This window comes from Acipenser ruthenus, chromosome 3 (genome assembly GCF_902713425.1).
Source record: "Acipenser ruthenus chromosome 3, fAciRut3.2 maternal haplotype, whole genome shotgun sequence".
In the NCBI taxonomy this organism is placed as follows: Eukaryota; Metazoa; Chordata; class Actinopteri; order Acipenseriformes; family Acipenseridae; genus Acipenser; species Acipenser ruthenus.
In genome coordinates, this window is record NC_081191.1 from 10,891,801 (window position 1) to 10,909,395 (window position 17,595).

Sequence of the window (17,595 nt, forward strand, 5' to 3'; positions counted from 1 at the left end):
AGAGGATGGAAGGTGCCCACTTGAAGACCCCAGAGATGTACCCTACTTAGCTCAATCCAGACGGTTGTCATGCAAGTGTGCTGGGGAGATCGCAATGTGGTTGATCCTCGGAGTCAGTATCACAGCCGTTGTGTGTGTTGATGCGCTGAGGAGGCAAAATAAGCTGATCCCTGGAGCCATCATTACACTTCAGCCATCAACACCAGGCAGAAGGATATCTACATCATCAGATGGAAGAAAACACAAATGGATGGAGACGCAGATGGATCACATTAGTTTAATATAACGTTTCATCTTAGTTGGTGCTTATCTTGGCGAGAGCCGAGTTAAAATCAGCATGACGTTTTAACATCTACTCTCATGTAATGGAAATCATGTTGTCAGCTGACAAGTCTTCAGCTGATATCGCATCACGCCTTTCTTCTTAAAGGCGTAAAGCCTCTATATATGAGCCCCCCATATCTCTCACAAGCACCAAGGTACATATTGTTACAATATCACAAGTGAGGCTGTCAATCCTACAAGTCTCTGCTTTGTAATCTGATCATTTATTATTGGTGCATATGTATAGCTATTATGTACTATATATCACCTTACAGTACATTCATTTGACAAAAAATTGACTGAATGATAATACCCTAAAATAATCTTAATATTTTTTTTAATAAAGTATCCGGTGCAAATATAGTATTAGGCGGTGGATTGTGCCGATCGCCGGCTTATTTTGACCCCCTGCATTCATTGTCACTATTTTTGCTTTGAAAATAATTGGTTATTTTTTTAGCAGTCATTTTTAACGTTTTAGCCTCTTGAAGTGCTTAACAGAGAAAACCCACCGCTTCAACTCTCTGATTGGTTAAATGTTGTGTCAAGACATAACACAGCTGCCATGTGGTTTCAAGATTATTTTTTCACCAGCAACGCACAAGTGATCTAGTCTGCTAGAAGCGCAATCAGTCCTTATTTGAAAAGGCACAGTAGCATCTGCAAGACAGGCTGATCAGGTTTTTTCAGCCGAACGGTGACAGCCACTTTGCTGGTCGGCCCGCCTGGCTGAAAAGGCCTGGGGAGAATCCTGCTTCCTGCCAAGCAAATAAATAAAATGTGTCTTTAGGTGTGTAGAAGGGGCACAGCAAAGGGAAATCTTGGGAATGTTTAAGGCAAGGAGGAGAACTCAAAATAATTAAAATTGCAGTGATGGAAAATAATTTTTATTTATAGATGGTACCATACTTTTGTAGAGAACAAAGCCACAGAAAAAGGAAAATGTAGAAGAGACACTAACTGGACTGGAAAACAAAACAAAACCAAACATAAATTGTTTTCTGAACCAAATTGGAAGTGTACATATTCCCTGGATGGAACACTATTTTGTGACAAACAACCTATTCAATTTTATAGTGATGCAGCGATTACATTTCTCTTATTAATGCCACTGTTATTGTTTGGTGGATTTTCTGGTTAGTTGACATCTTCAGCTACATTGTCACCCAAAGCCTCATCTAACTCCAGGTCAAACTCTGTTGTCTCCAAGCAGATATCGTGTAGGATGCACCATGCTGTAACAGCTGAGCTGATGTGGTGGAGATGATGCATGTGCAATCCTTTCAATCTGCAGAGCCTGCTCTTTAACAGCCCGAAGCTCTTTCAATCACCATCCTGGCTGAAGAGAGTTTCTGGTTGTACCTCTTCATGTTGTACAGTTAAATGCCCATTGTCACAGAATGCGGTCATGAGGTACTGCGACAGTGGGTATGCAGCATCACCAATGATGTGCAGATCCCCAGGTAGAAGAGACTGAGGGTTTTCAAGCAGTACTCTTGCCACCTCTGTCATGCAAAAAACACGAGCATCACGCCAGCTTCCAAGGTGACTAATATTTACATGAATGAAGCAGGAAGTGTTGTTGCAAAAAGCAGTGAGGTTCACAGAGTAGAAGTGTTTTCTATTGAAATATGAATCCAGGTTTTCAACTCCTTGTGGCTTTTCAATGGCTGTGTGGCATCCATCTACTGCACACAGTGTTTTCGGGAAACCAGCTCTTAGAAAATCCTGTTTAATGTCATGGACAGCAAGATCTGTGGGCCAGGAGATCTTCCATGAGAGGTGGTTCAATATCAGAGAACAAACCTCATGAAGATGTGTGCATATTAGTGACTTGCTGGTGTTGAACCTATCTATCACTCCTCTGCAGGACTCCTGGTTGGCCAATGTCCATAAGAAGGCAAGCACTGTGTTGTGGAATGGCCATGTTCCACCTTTTGGATCAGAGTAGTACGGTTGTAGTTCTCTTATCAGCACCTGTAATGGAATTAAACATAACAAAATGTTAAATTATTGGCTTGTTACTATTTGGTTAAATATATAATCATAGTTACCTGCATATGCATTGTAATTATAGTACATATTTACAATATGCTGCCTACCTGAATTTGTCCAGGAGTAAGTGACTCTGGAAATCAGTCAAAGTGTACTGAGGCACCACTTCTGAGATATAGTCTGTAATTTTAACAGCATCCCTGGAATGATAATATAGATTTCTCACTTATTATATTGACACTTGAAAAGCGTCTAATTTTGGAGTGATTTTGAGTTCATGAAATTGCTAGAATGTCAGTAGCCCTGTGAATTCTTCTGTACAGAGAGAAAGTTGGGTCTTCTGTAGAATTATTTTGTGTTGCTGGGGGTAGGTATATAACTTTCAAATAGCTTATGTGTAGTTCATACCTGATCTATATCTTCCACTACATAAACATACGCTAACTCTTGAGATGGGACTTTTCCTGCATTTTGGTGGATTTGGCATTGCACAATCCTTGAAGATGTCAGACCACTTTGTGCTTTAAATAGACTTCTAAAAGGAAAACTTCTAAATAGTCCCATAGATATTCCATTGTAAATAACATATCAAAGCCAAAATCCAGTTTGCCTTAGCCTTGCTTATTATTACCCACAACAGCGATATATGCAGAAATAGTGAGTCGAAATAATAAAATGCTAAGTTCTTTTTTTATTATTGTTGTTATTGTTTTCCTTTCTTGTGGTGGAAATGGACTTCAATGATTACTTCATGACTCATACTTTATATTAGAATCCCAGATCTGCCTGTTAGAATACCACTCATTACTTCATGTGACAGCACAACACATACGTTCGGATTTACATTAGAATCCCAGATCTGCCTGTTAGAATACCACTCATTACTTCATGTGACAGCACAACACATACGTTCAGATTTACATTAGAATCCCAGATCTGCCTGTTAGAATACCACTCATTACTTCATGTGACAGCACAACACATACGTTCGGATTTACATTAGAATCCCAGATCTGCCTGTTAGAATACCACTCATTACTTCATGTGACAGCACAACACATACGTTCGGATTTACATTAGAATCCCAGATCTGCCTGTTAGAATACCACTCATTACTTCATGTGACAGCACAACACATACGTTCGGATTTTTTCTTTCCACCAATGACTATTTCTACTATATATTTTCGGACAATGCTGTAAATTATGAAGCAAGTGGAGCACGAAGGGAGCTTTGATTGCATCCACTTCTTCTGCAATTAGAATTTCTCTCAACTCCGTCTCCATCTCCTTGATTCATCTGCTCTGGAGTTCCTCGACCAAAGCTGTCCATGCTCCGTCTGCACAGACTGTGACGTCGGCCGCAGATTTAAGTTTGCAATCTAGCCATTGAAAAAGTCTAGTGAACACACCCATAGTTATCAAAGTACGGTGCACAGAGGAAACAATCCCGATTTGTGTCCATAGCACATTTAGGGGTTTTTTTTGGCAATATTTACCCTTGGCTATATGTTTTGAAAATGTTATCAGACTAAAACGCATTTTTCACCAAGTAACCGAATGCCCTATCTTATTTTAAATGTACATAGTACTACCATGGAAGTTGCAAGCCATAGCCTCACTTTTATTTATTTATTTTCCAGTAGTGTCTCTTTAAATTATGTAAGCAGACTACAGGAAGACCCGTATCGGAAACGCTTCTGTTGTTGACTGTTTTAAAATCCAGACTGGAGGAACTTGTGCCACCTACTGGATAATAACGTGAAACCTCTATTTAAAAAAAATACAACCTCTAACTTTCAATCTTTGCATAATAAAGACTGTTGGATTTTTGGGGGGGTAACCTGAATAGACCATTGTGTGCTCTGTCTCAGGATCATTCTTCTTTCAAAACTGATAGACGCTAAAAACTAGCGCCTTTCATAGTGGACCACCATTACAAAGTGCTTTACAAGATAGTGAAGAACAATGCATAATACATTAAATACAGTGAAATACAGGGCATAGTACATTAAATACAAACATTAACAAAAAAAATGTGAATACATTAAATACAGGCATAATACATTAAATACAAGGCTAGGATGTGAATTCTAAACATTGTGGATGCGTGTGTCATACAGAATCATATGAATAAGATGGAGTGAAAAACCTGAAATAGCAATTTAGACAGCAGCTAATAACATATATCAGGCTTTAGTGTGGGAGCTACACACACTAAAGCTGGGAAAGAGTTCCAGAGGGTCGGGGCTATGAAGCTAAAAGAGCGCTCTCTGAGTGTGGTGCACTTCTGCTTGGGTATAACAAGCAAGCCAGTCAGAGGACCTCAGCTTGTGTGCAGGGACATAGTGGGTCAGCAGTATGGAGAGATACTCTGGACCTGTGTGATGAAGGGCCTTGTAGGCAAGCAGGAGCATTTTGAAAATAATCCTGAACGTTACAGGTGGCCAGTGCAGCTGGGCAAGACATCCAGGCCTCAATGTCTTGGATGCAAGCTGAGAGCCGGACCATGGCAGAGGGACATCCAGGGTCTAGTTTTAGGTAGAGCTGGGTGTCATCTGGATAGGAGGCTATGTTGGCGGATGAGGTGACCCAAGGGAAGCATGTAGATGTTGAAGAGAAGAGGCCCAAGAACAGACCCTTGAGGGACACTGCAGGTTTCGACATAACGCTGGAGGCCCACTGTGTTTGCTGTTTTTCATTCCAACTGAGCTCTCAGTTACTTAACTAGACCCTTAATTGAACTGATAATTTGCTTAATTAGACAATAATAATAAAATAATAATAACTATAAAGTTTTTCAGCTTCCAAGCTCAGTACCAGTTGGAAATTTTGGCAAGCTGTAGCATTGCAGCACAAGTGTCAGCAACAGATCAGTTTTATGGATCAGTTTCAATTCAAAACACTGCATTAGTTCATTATCTCACAATGCTTTATAACTTTAAACACCATAGTAATCATGACCCACACTGTAAAGAGTTATAAGCTAGTTTTACATTTGACCTTAGAGAGGTCAAAGGTCACAGGCAATGTGATTTTTGGATAGAGCATATATGGGTTCCTATCTGTGTTCTATAGTAACAATTGACCTATATACTGTCAGATTTGCACATACTCTTTTTATTATATATATATATATATATATATATATATATATATATATATATATATATATATATATATATATATATGCGCTCTGAGCACACTCTTAGACTCAGGGGAGACATTTATGGAGGGCAGAGATTTTTTGTAAGTGATTTTGTTCGTGCACTGGGTGTGCTATATGTCCAGGCAACTTTTTAATAATCAGGAAAATTACACAGACTCATTTAATTTGAAGTTTTAACGAATCAGAGCAGTAGTAGTGCTCTTTTCGCTTTAAATGCTTTAAAAATTGGATTGGTTGGTTGCGCAGACCACCATAAATCCCAAGTAATAAGCAATCTGGGCAATCCAGTGCTATGACAGGTTTAACAGCATTAGTACTTCAATACAGTAATACAAATATGGTTATCATATGCTTAGCCTTCAGGCTATAAAATGCAAAAAGCTGAAGCGCCCACCACTAAATCCTACAACATACAATATATCACTCTCTTAAAACTAAAACATAATTTCTATATCTTATAGCAATGCATCCAATATAAACGAGATATAAATTCAAATATATTTATAGCGTGCACAGGGGTAGCGTGATGCAATCTAAAAAGACATAAGCCCGATATACGTTCCTGCAAGGGAGCCGGCTCTTTTGTACAGCGGTATCGGCGCTATGCTTGAGAGCGTGAGGTCCCAGGTTCGCGTCCCACCTCTGCCTGTGAGAAACCCTGCCTGCGGAAACTGAGATTGTTACAATATGCTTACCTTCCAGTATATGGAAGTGTAGTGTAGGATATATTGAAAAATAAGTGCTGTCTTCAAAAGGCAGAGACTTTCAATTTCAACCAAACAGCAATCAGTTTTTCAGAGACCCTCAGAGCATGGACCACATCAGCTTGCAAGATCAAGTTCAATGGTGGTGAATGGGGTCTTGCTCTGGGCTTATATAGGATTTTCCCTCCATTGAATACTTCAGGAGTCCCAATTAAATCTGACATCAATCTGCCTTGACAGTTCTTATCTTTGAGTTAATGATATATTCTAGAAGGATCCAGTCAGCTCTTTTTAAAACTAATTGGAGTTTATAAAAAACATTCAAAATTAATTGGATATAACTCCTTTCCAAAATATTGGAACATGCTCTCATAGTTCTCATTTTCAACCCCTCCTTTCTCCAAAAAGTCAGGTGAACCAAAGTTAGCAGGATCCTTGCTATAATACAATACAAGTTTATATTTATAGCAAAAGAGATGCTGTTTTATATATAACATCAACTTTCTGTGTGATTATATTAACCTGAGTCTACAATATATTCCCTCTGAGCAGCATATCTTGTCAGCTTTTCAGATTAGTTTACTTTCATACACAGGTGTGTTTACAAAATATTGGACAAAGACTGTAGGGGTTTATCACAAGCCTTTGAATAAAAACCAGTACGCATACAGTGGTCAGTTCAGTGGTAAATTTCCATTTAAATGTAGTCTATAATGAACATGTTAAATATAATAGCCTTATTTAACTGTGCCAGTCTTGGACTAAACCTGACCTCTGTTTCAAAAAATTCACCTGCACAAGGAGATTCCAGACACCCTGTTTACTTGACAAGATTAGTGTTTTAATGAATATGAAACTGTACTGTGAGCGCTACCTTTAATTAAAGTCACTACCTGCCTGATAACAACTGATACTGTAGACAACTTTTCTAATTGCCAAGTTTTCATTAATTTCTATGATATAATGAAGAGACTTAATTTTGCTCATTATAGAAAGGCCTTGGATTCAAAACTGCTGACGACAAGTAAATCTTGCTTTGACGGCCAAAAATAAATCTCCAGGTCTAGCACCGCTCTGCTGCAAGCATGTAGAGGCGGGGCTATTAATTTAAATATTTTTAGTAAGTCTATTGTGTACTAAAATTATTAAATACAGTTTACACTTTATTGTCTTATATTCAAACCTAACAGTTCCTGTGTTTTATTTGTAGTAAAACCTTTCTATAAACTAAACATTTATATTATTTGGTTTAATTGATATTATAATGTCTAAAATACTTTTTGTTTAGTTGGAAACAGATTCAATTAAATGAATACCATCTCAAATGTGTTTTAACAGTTTGTTCACAACATTGTCAATGTCACTGTTAGAATTAACTCTCAATATGTTCTTTCAACGGTTTAACTTTAAATGGCATTATAAGATGTATTGCTAATTCAGTTACTTCAGTATAGCAGTCTTTGTAATTTTATTTTACTCTATTGATCTGTTATGAAGTCATTTAAGCTTTCAATGGAAGGTCCAGTTATTTTCATCTAAATTCAAGCCACTGTTAACATATTAGAATGTGATAGTTTTACAGTGACTGAACTAAGTCTGACCTTTTTCTCTGTTTATACAAAATCCAGTTGAAGCAGGTTTTAAGACAACCTCTCCTTTTGCCAGTATTAGTGTTGATTAATATGAGACACTACTGTAAGCATTTTCGAATACTCATTATTTTAAACCAATCTTTAGCTTAATTCAGTAAAATCGTCCTATGCTCTTCGTTCCCATTTCTTCTTGCCAGGTTCTAATTAATTTCTGTGATAGATAGAAAGTGTTTATTTATAGAGTACAGTACTTTCAGTATTGAACGGCAGTCATTGCAGTTTATGGTAGCTGGGAAACAATACACTGACAATACACTCTGTAAGGAGTTATAAGCTAGTTTTACATTTTAACTTAAGGAGAGGTCAAAGGTCACATATGGTTTCTTATATGTGTTCCATAGTAACCATTAACCTATCTGCACTTTGTAAGGAGTTATAAGCTATCTTTCACCGAAGATTTTGAAAGGTTTTTAAAGAAATGCGTCAGGCGGCCATCTTGGTTTCCACACAAACACAATTTTTGAAAAAGGCATTTGTATTGAAACAGGGATGATGCTTGTCAACTTTGGAGTTAATCAACTAAACCGTACTCAACTGAAGCGATTTTAAATTTAAGAACAAAATGTAGGTCTGGCCGTCATCTTGTTTTACAAAATAATACTATTTTACCATATTTGAATTCCTTTGTCCCCAGGATGATGCCTAGCAAGTTAGGAGTTAGTTGGTTAAACAGTTTGCAAACAGAAGCAGTTTGATATTTGGGCACGTTTTGGTGAATCTGGTGGCAGCCAGTTTGATAGTAAAATTTATCGCAGAAACTTCTGCTTCGCAAACTTGAAGCAGGTTTGGTTGCTGATGACATATGCAAAGTTTCAGATCAATCGGTTCACCAGTTCCGAAAACTATGAAGTGAATGTAGCAGCAAAGCAGATCCTTGATGTAAGATGGACCAAGGCTATTCAAGGCCTTGAAGGTCAGCAACAAGATATTAAAGTGAATTCTATATTTAACTAGTAACCAGTGGATAGATGCTAAAACTGAATGGACCACTGTGTGCTCTGTCCTAGGGTCATTCTTCTTTCAAAACTGATAGATGCTAAAAAACTTTTAAATTGTTTTCAGCTCTTAAACAGTTGCAGAGTTCAAATTACTTATAATTGATATAGTTACAATAGATTATTGGCTGCAAGAGCATTGAGCAAGACTAAAAGAAGCATCTAGTTATATTTAAGATAACATGCAAAGTAGCTTGAGTGCACACACGGGGGGGGGAGGTGTTTTGTGTAGTTTTATGTGTCCGTCCGACCCCCCCCCCCCCCCCCCCATAAAAACCTTTTGAAGTTTTTAACCTTTTGTTTGGAAAGCAAGGTTTTGATTAACCTGAGCCCACGGGAGAAAAGAAACAGTTGTGTCTTTTCACCGCATTATCTTTCTTTTTTATGCCTCTCAGATTGGCTTTAAGATAACTAAAATGATTTGTTATGTTTTACAAACTAGTTACTTGTTTAAATATATAAGACCTGTCTTGAAAAGGAGGTCTAAACGTCAGGTTTAGTTCAGTCGAATAACAACTGTTAGATGTGCATAAGAATGTCATGTTTTTTTAATAATTTATTATTATTATTAGGATTATCCCTGGAAGCAGTATATCAGAAAATGCAGAAACCAATACGATATGCTGTACCAGTAAATGTAATGAGCTTCATAGATTTAGATTTTTGTTTTGATGTTTGATGATTTTACAATCAGAATTGGGTTGAGTCGGTTGAAACATTTCGAAAATATTTTATTTTGCTCATAAATAACAGTGCAGTATATACCCTCTTTAAAATACATTGCAGAGTTCACAAAGCAATGGTGGTTAATTTTAAAAAGCAACCCTTTGTCTCCCACTTGTGGTTGGTTTTAAATCGTTCATGTTATAAACGTAGGTCTTGTGCGACGTACCAAATTCTGAAAAACTCATAGAATGTTTCCCCTTAAAAGGCGGCCATTTTATACTGTGGAACAGGTTAGAACACGGCATGTTCATGGCTCCTGCTTGCCTTACAAACAATGCCATTCCACTATTGCATTCTCGTTGTATAGCAGAACAAACATACCACGGTCTCATAACGATGGCTTCCGACCACATCGTTATAAAGACAGAGCACTGTATAGGGGTTCATACAAAGTGGACATTTAACCTGTAGGATTCCTGCTGCTGCTTTATCACATGTGTTTTGAATTTTGAATTTTCTCTTCCGCTCAGTATGTCCAGTTCTCTAACTGAAAATTCAAGGGCGACAGGGTTGGGTAGTGTAATGTCCACCATGACTGTTTTTTTATTTTTATTATTATTATATTTCACACAACCTGCGAATATCAGGGCCAGCATCAACTAGTAGATCATTTATAGTAAAAAAGAGCTTTGCATTTTGAAAAAGCTCAACCCCCAGTAGAGATCAGTTTTACAGTGTTTTGGGGACAGACTAGGTCCTAATACATCTGTCTAGGGAGGGTGTGTTTATTCATACTACATATATATATTAAGGTTAACAAAAGCACAATTCTGTTGGCGGCCCATGCTCCCTTTGGCGAGCTACCGTGGTGGTCCGTGGTCACATTTGGGTTTGTGACCACCGCCATATCATGTTCTAGTTATAGGTTATCATAATGAGTAAAATGGATAATTGTTAGTCATGAATCGAAACCATATGATGATCTTTTGGTTAACTTTTCAGTTTTTGCTTTGTTTCCGTGGTTGCGTTTACTTAAATCATCAGGTTATGTATTTATTTACCTTAAAATCAAAAATTCAAAGCAAGAGATGAACAAAACATCTTTGATTTCTAAAGGCCAGATAACTTATATAATGTAAAACTTGTACTGCAAATTAGAGCTGATCAATAAAAGTTTAGCAGTAACCCTTGCATTAAACACAGATGTGACACACTTCAAAGACCAGGCAATGGAAACAATAATAGCCAGTTTATTACTTATTATGAAAGAAAGATATTGTTCTATTGTTCGCATGTTCTCTTTGGGTAAATAGTACACAGCTCTATACAATAATTCCATGTGTTGCTTTGGAGTGTGATTGGAGGGGGGCAGTAGTGACAATGTCTGAATCAGAAAAGGTTGATGCAGTTTAGAGAAATGATGCAAAGATTGTAGGCTACTCTGTAGCAGTAGTGTCTTGATCCCTTAAAGCATTTTTGCCAAAATATCTTCTGAAGCATCCCTCGAGACTCCCTACTTGCGTTCAGAAGAGACTCCAGTGGCAATATTCTGGTCTTTCTATTTGATTTATTTTTGTTTTCTGGACTCTTCAATGAACTCTTGAATGCGCAAAGAATATGTGTAGCAATATCAGTGGGTAGAGAGAACAGCCAGTTTAGTGTGATGTAGATATTACTGACCAGGGATGTGTCTGGATATTGAAAGATGATGTAAGAAATATGAGAGAAGTGTGATGCATAAAGTCGTTCAGCCATGGATTGTTACACAAATTAGATGTATTTTGCAGCTAAGCCATTGGAGATTCTTGCCAAGGATTTTACTGTGTTTGAGCCTTCTAGTAACAGGATGTCATAATTGTGACATATGTATTCTCAATGTAACACATTTAATTAAAAACACACGCCCACCATCCTGATAATAATATAGGTGTTCAAAACAAGTATGTTTCGTAAGCAAAAAAGTTTGGGTCTTGCCAAAATGTTTAACCTTTGTATGATTGGCAAGCTCATCCCATCTCATTTAATTCTGCAGTCATCGTGACTTGGAGGTGGCATTTTAATTATGAAAATGAAATTTACCAAAAAACAAACAAAAAAAAAACAACTGTTGAAACAAATACTCAGAACTTCCGATTTACCTTATTCTGAAATTAAGTTCACGCTCTGTTTGTATGCACATGGCAAGCATTTAAAACACACACACACACACCATTAGATCTGTGACAGAACGATCTGTCCCTTTTTTCCCCCAAAATCACACTTGCTCCATAATGTGATCCCCAAAGCAAATCCTTTCAATAGGTATATTGTTAAGAATTACTATGTATTATATCAAAGGGTGCACACTTCCTACAGTGTACAGTGCTGGATTGCTTTTAAACAAACTAAATAAAGAACAAGCAAAGAAATACAAAAAAACTTAAAGTTTACAGTAAAACATTTTGTATGAATTAAACATCTATTTTACTTCACATGAAGTATAGAACAATAATTCTCTGGTTTATAAAATAAAAAAAGTAAAACATTTAAATAACAGATTAACCTGGATGTCTGTACTAAAGTCAGCTCATCCTGAAGTATGTTCTGTGTACTTTTTCTTTGCAGCTGGTACTAAGATAGGACAGTTTGAGCCACAGACACTTCGTTCAGAACTAAGGACTACATTTGTTGCAATTGGCCACCTTAATTTAGAGGTTTAGTGAATGGCTAAATGTTCAGTAGAAGTGTACATTTATATTTGACACTCCTGAATAAATTGCTATGTTAGGCATTCTGACAATCAAACACTGTACCATGTACTGTATATTACAATAATTGATAGTAGTATCTATCACAAATTAATGTAATAACTTGATCAATAACTTGTCAGACAAATTCCAGACCTGCTTTGTAAGACAATGAGATGAGGAGAGAAGCCTTTTTAATCCCATGTCTTGTTTTCAGCATGTATTCATCAGTGTGCATTGTCTTCTGCATAATTTATTTTCAAGACAGACAGGACGTTCCTGTACGCTGCCACCACCTTTTTTTCTAACAGAAGGTCCGGAATTTACAAATATTAATTTATTATTATTATTATTTATTTCTTAGCAGATGCCCTTACAAGATATCACATTATTTTTACATACAACTTTTTTTATTTATTTATTTTTACACATTTGTACATACAAATACCCATTTATACAGTTGGGTTTTTACTGGAGCAGTACAGCAGCAGTGTCCCTCACCTGGGATTGAACCCACAACCCTCCGGTCAACAGTCCAGAGCCCTAACCACTACTCCACACTGCTGCCCTCTCTAAAATGTATCTAAAAAAGGATGGGAGAATGTGCAATAATCATACCACAAAGACACCAGGACCATCAACTCAGGGCAAATAGTTTATTAACAAGCATTAGTTAAAACAGGGGGGGTTAGCGATCTCTGAACCACACGGGTAGAAAAGACAATCAGGCTGATTCAATTGTTATCAAAACGCAGTGTAAAGGATGTCAGAAGGGTCAGACACACTCACACCAAACCCCTTACAAGTGATGTAGCAAATAAAAAAAAATAACCACAAATCCAAATCCTACACACATGCTCTTAATAATCAAACAAAGTAATAATCAACATAAAATACTAATGTGAATAACATACAAATCAACACAACTTCAAGCATGCAAGATAACCCTCCACCACAGATTAATGAGTAGTGTCTGTCCCTTACAGATCCACGTACACAGGTTCAGCAATATGCATTGATTTCCCTTGGTTTTATGACTCCATGTCAGTCCCTCTCAGAATAATACAGTGCCTGTGAATGTTTATACAGAGCAATCTCTTTGTCCAGCTCTCCTCCACAGAGCTATTCCTGGTCACTGAAAGCAGGATCTTTTTAAAGTCTAGTCAACAACGCATAACAGTGCTCATTCCCTCTATTGAAGGCAGGTGTGTGTTTTTCACAGCCCTGATGGAAGGCTGTCAGGTAAGGTCCACTACACCACTTTAATACTTGCAAGCAGGCAGGCTACACAGTCTAAACATGTGCTCTGTGTTCTAACATCTCCTGGACTAGCAGCACTGCAACCACATGGTTCCATTTTCAGTCGTCCAGGTCATTGCTTGGATATCTTCCTGTACAAGTTTCTCTTGACCCTGTGGGTTTCCACTTGCTCTTTATCCAAGTTTAGACTTTGGACCATACAGATGTCCTTGAGCTATATGGATCATTGAGCTCTTGATTTAGTGATGAAGTGTATCATTTAAGGAGATACGTTTTGAAAAGAATGCAAAGGCAATTGTATTGAAACATCTTTTTCAATTTATTTGCTGATTTTTAGTTTTGGTAGTTATCAGTGTGGCTTTTTAACCCAAAATGCTTTGACAGTTTGAAATAATTCATTTAATCTTTCAAGTTTACCTGTGAACGGCAGTTGGGTCTGACTCTCCATATTGCTTGATCACTACACAAACAGTAATAGCATCTGCATGCTCCAACTAATCAGAAACCAATAGAACCCAGACAACCAAAAGAATACAAAGGACAGTTTGGAACAGGGCGATATGATGTTCTGTCCAAGAGGTAGCAGAGAAGGTCATGGCCTGGGTTGAGGGTACAATAAGGGCACATTTATTTTGAAAGCCCATTGCTGCAGACCAAACCTAGCCAAGTTTAATCATCTAAACTACAACTATTCTGGATAACCCCAGAACTTGTTTGTGCAGCTCTCCACCTATTTTTTCTCTCTGTAAAAAGGAGATTCTTGCAGATTCTACTGTCCAGTAGGTGGTGCTAGAGAACTAGCAATGCTACATATTTGGACAGTAGAGAGGGGATCACATTATATTCCCATTACATTCTTGCTACCTCAATTTTGGGAGATCATGTGCTTCCCCACTCATCAGCTGGTCAACCCTGGGAAGTTTGTTTTGTCTTCTCTCTATGTGTTTGTTTGTTTGTTTGTTTGTTTGTTTGTTTTAACCCAGTGGGACTGATGGAATATTCATAAATAAATGAAAGTTTGTAACTTTAGGAGGAAGGACTACTCCCTACACAGGTTAAATCATCTACGATTAAGATGTCCCAACTTCACTATTGAAAGTGTTGAAAAATGGTAACAAATTGTAATATTATCACCGTGTAATTGAATAGATGCAACTACAGTAATCAGGCTGAAATGCATGACAAATGATGTTACAACCGAATCAAAACTGTGTCAAACAGCTTCATGCAAAATCAGGAAATTAGTGTAGTCAAAGTGAATCATAATTTGCAGTTCTTTTTAAATATAAAAGGAAAACCTGAATGAGTGTGCCAAAACACTTAGACGTTGTGCATACATAACTTAAAAATGTATCCAGGAAACTGACAACGGTTTTGGAATAACTACAAAATATATCCGAACTCTCCAGTTTTGGAAACTAAATACATCTGTTTTGTAAGGCATTAAAGTAGAAATAGCTGATTATTTTGAAAGAGTTTTATGTGCCCCTTTAAATGGTAAAGAAGTGAGGAACTCTGTCTCTGAACATTGTGTGATTTTGCTGTGTTTAATGTAAGGTTTTTTTAATCTACTGCCTAGCGCTGTCCTGTCCTTGTAGCTATGTAAATTTTCACCCAGCCCGAGGTGTCTCCACGTCTGAAAATCATGGTAAGAAACTGGGTTTTCATGACTCAAATAGCAGTTGTGACCTTGGGCGCATGACCCTTGTTTATGCATGAATTGTTTCATAGGTGTGGCCCACAATCAACCCAGCTAAAGCTGGTTCTAATCCACAAACTTGTTCTAGGAGTGGCGCGCTGTGCCTTTGGTGCCGAGTCTCAGACTGCCTTGCCTAAATTATTATTACTATTATTTATTTCTTAGCAGACACTCTTATCCAGGGCGACTTACAGTCGTAAACAAAAATACATTTCAAAGAATCACAGTACAAGTATTAATACAATTAAGAGCAAGTATAATAATGCTTGTCAAAGGTATTTTCATGGTGGCTCCCGAGTGGCGCATCCAGTAAAGGCGCTCCACGTGGAGTGGAGGATGCGCTCTATAGTCTGGACGTCGCGAGTTTGAGTCCAGGCTATTCCTTTGCCGACCGAGGACGGGAGCTTCCAGGGGGAAGCGACCAATTGGTCGAGCGCCACCAGGGGGGAGGGAGGGTTAGGTCGTCCAGGGTGTCCTCGGCTCACCGCGCATCAGCGACCCCTGTAGTCTGGCCGGGCGCCTGCGGTCTTGCCTGTAAGCTGCCCGAAAGCTGCATTGTCCTACGACGCTGTAGCTCTTGGGTGGCTGCATGGTGAGTCCGCAGTGTGAAAAAAAGCGGTCGGCTGATGGCACATGCTTCGGAGGACAGCGTGTGTTCGTCCCAAGTCAGCGCAGGGGTGGTAGCGGTGAGCTAAGCCTAAAAAATAATTGGCCATTTCTAAATTGGGGAGAAAATAATAAAAAATAATTGGCAACGACTAAATTTATATATAAAAAAAGTATTTTCATTGCTCAAAATTCCATCTATCGAGACCTGTAGGTTTTTACCTGCAGCTCAAGATTCCATTTATTGAGACCTGTAGGTTTTTACCTGCAGCTCAAGATTCCATATATTGAGACCTGTAACTGGGCTTACAGTATTGCTGTGACTGCATTCTGTACTGTCTGTGGATTTACTTTGTTCCTGAATAAAACTCTTTAGACTGAAGATTACCTGAAGAAAACAATCCTATTATTACACTGTGGTAGTTCTATTAAAGGTAGTAAATATTAATTTTTGGCTGCCAAATGTAACCACAATTACCTTCTTATAGACACCTTGACCTTTTAAGTATTTATTGAATGTGACTACAAGCTTTCCTATTACACGGAGATCAGGCAGTTGCCTAGCAACCAGGTAAAAAATACTACAGAAGACCTGGATTGACGGAAGGAATGGGGTGAAATGGCATTTACCTAAAACTTTAAACAAAAACAAATATTGCACAGTAAATGCACTGTTGTTGAAATACTATGAAATGAACTTTTAAAAGGCTACATTTGTAAAAGAAAAGTTTTGCAGAAGATTTGTAGAAAGCCTGAAGTAATTGCACTGTATTACAAAGATAAGGTAAACATGAATGCCTTTAATTATTTCTTAAGCCGAGGATACAGTAGTTACATGTTGCTAAAAAATGAGAAAGTGATACTTTTGTTGTAGAAACTCACGTTCAAGCTACAGGTTTCAGGCAACTTTGGTGGAGTTTCCTTGCGTGTTTCTTTTTAGCTCAAGACATTTGGATTGGGTTTCCATTCGCTCAGTTTAATTTACTCGAGTAAACCGGGCTTTTCACCCGACGTCATGCAAATGAATGGAAAGGTGGGGGTTGATATGTAAATTAGCTATACGTAAAATGCTTGTGCTGTTTTTGAAGATTACTAGTGAAATTTTGTGAAAATGTGGTTTCCATTCGCAGATAACTGTTACACGAGTGAATCTAAGCTGCTGTAATAAAGCAAAATACCCACATTGTTTTTTTAAATGTCATTGACGGGGTGGCATGGCTAGTACTCAATTCGGTTTCAACTAATTTATCTTACGACTCATTCATTAAAAATAAACTGGGAGGTATATGCGAAACTGGGCGTGGATTTTAACGTATTTTTCGTCATTTACACGAGTAAATGCGTTTTATCCAATCCTTCTCTTTGCCGTTTTCTTTCGGCCACACAAACCTGATTTACACGAGTAATTCTCTCAAAAGTGCACACGCATTGTCATTTCACGTGTAAATTGCTTGGTATAGAATCCCCATGTTTGTTGCAAGCAACTGTATCACAGGATTGTTGATTTTGTACAAGCAACATTACATCATAGAACAAATCAGCCAATGAAATTGTGATGTAAAAAGTCATGTGACTAGCTTCTTCGCCGGCAAAAAAACTAAGAAAAATGGCTGAGAAAATAAATGCAAAGGCGGTGTGGGATATTGTGAGGGAGACTTATTAAACATACTGTTGTGTTGGCATTTATAGTCTATTAGAAATTACAAAAAAGACGCTTTCCTGAAGCATTTGAGCATAAGAAAGAACATAAGAAAGTTTACAAATTAGAGGAGGCCATTCGACCCATCTTGCACTTTTGGT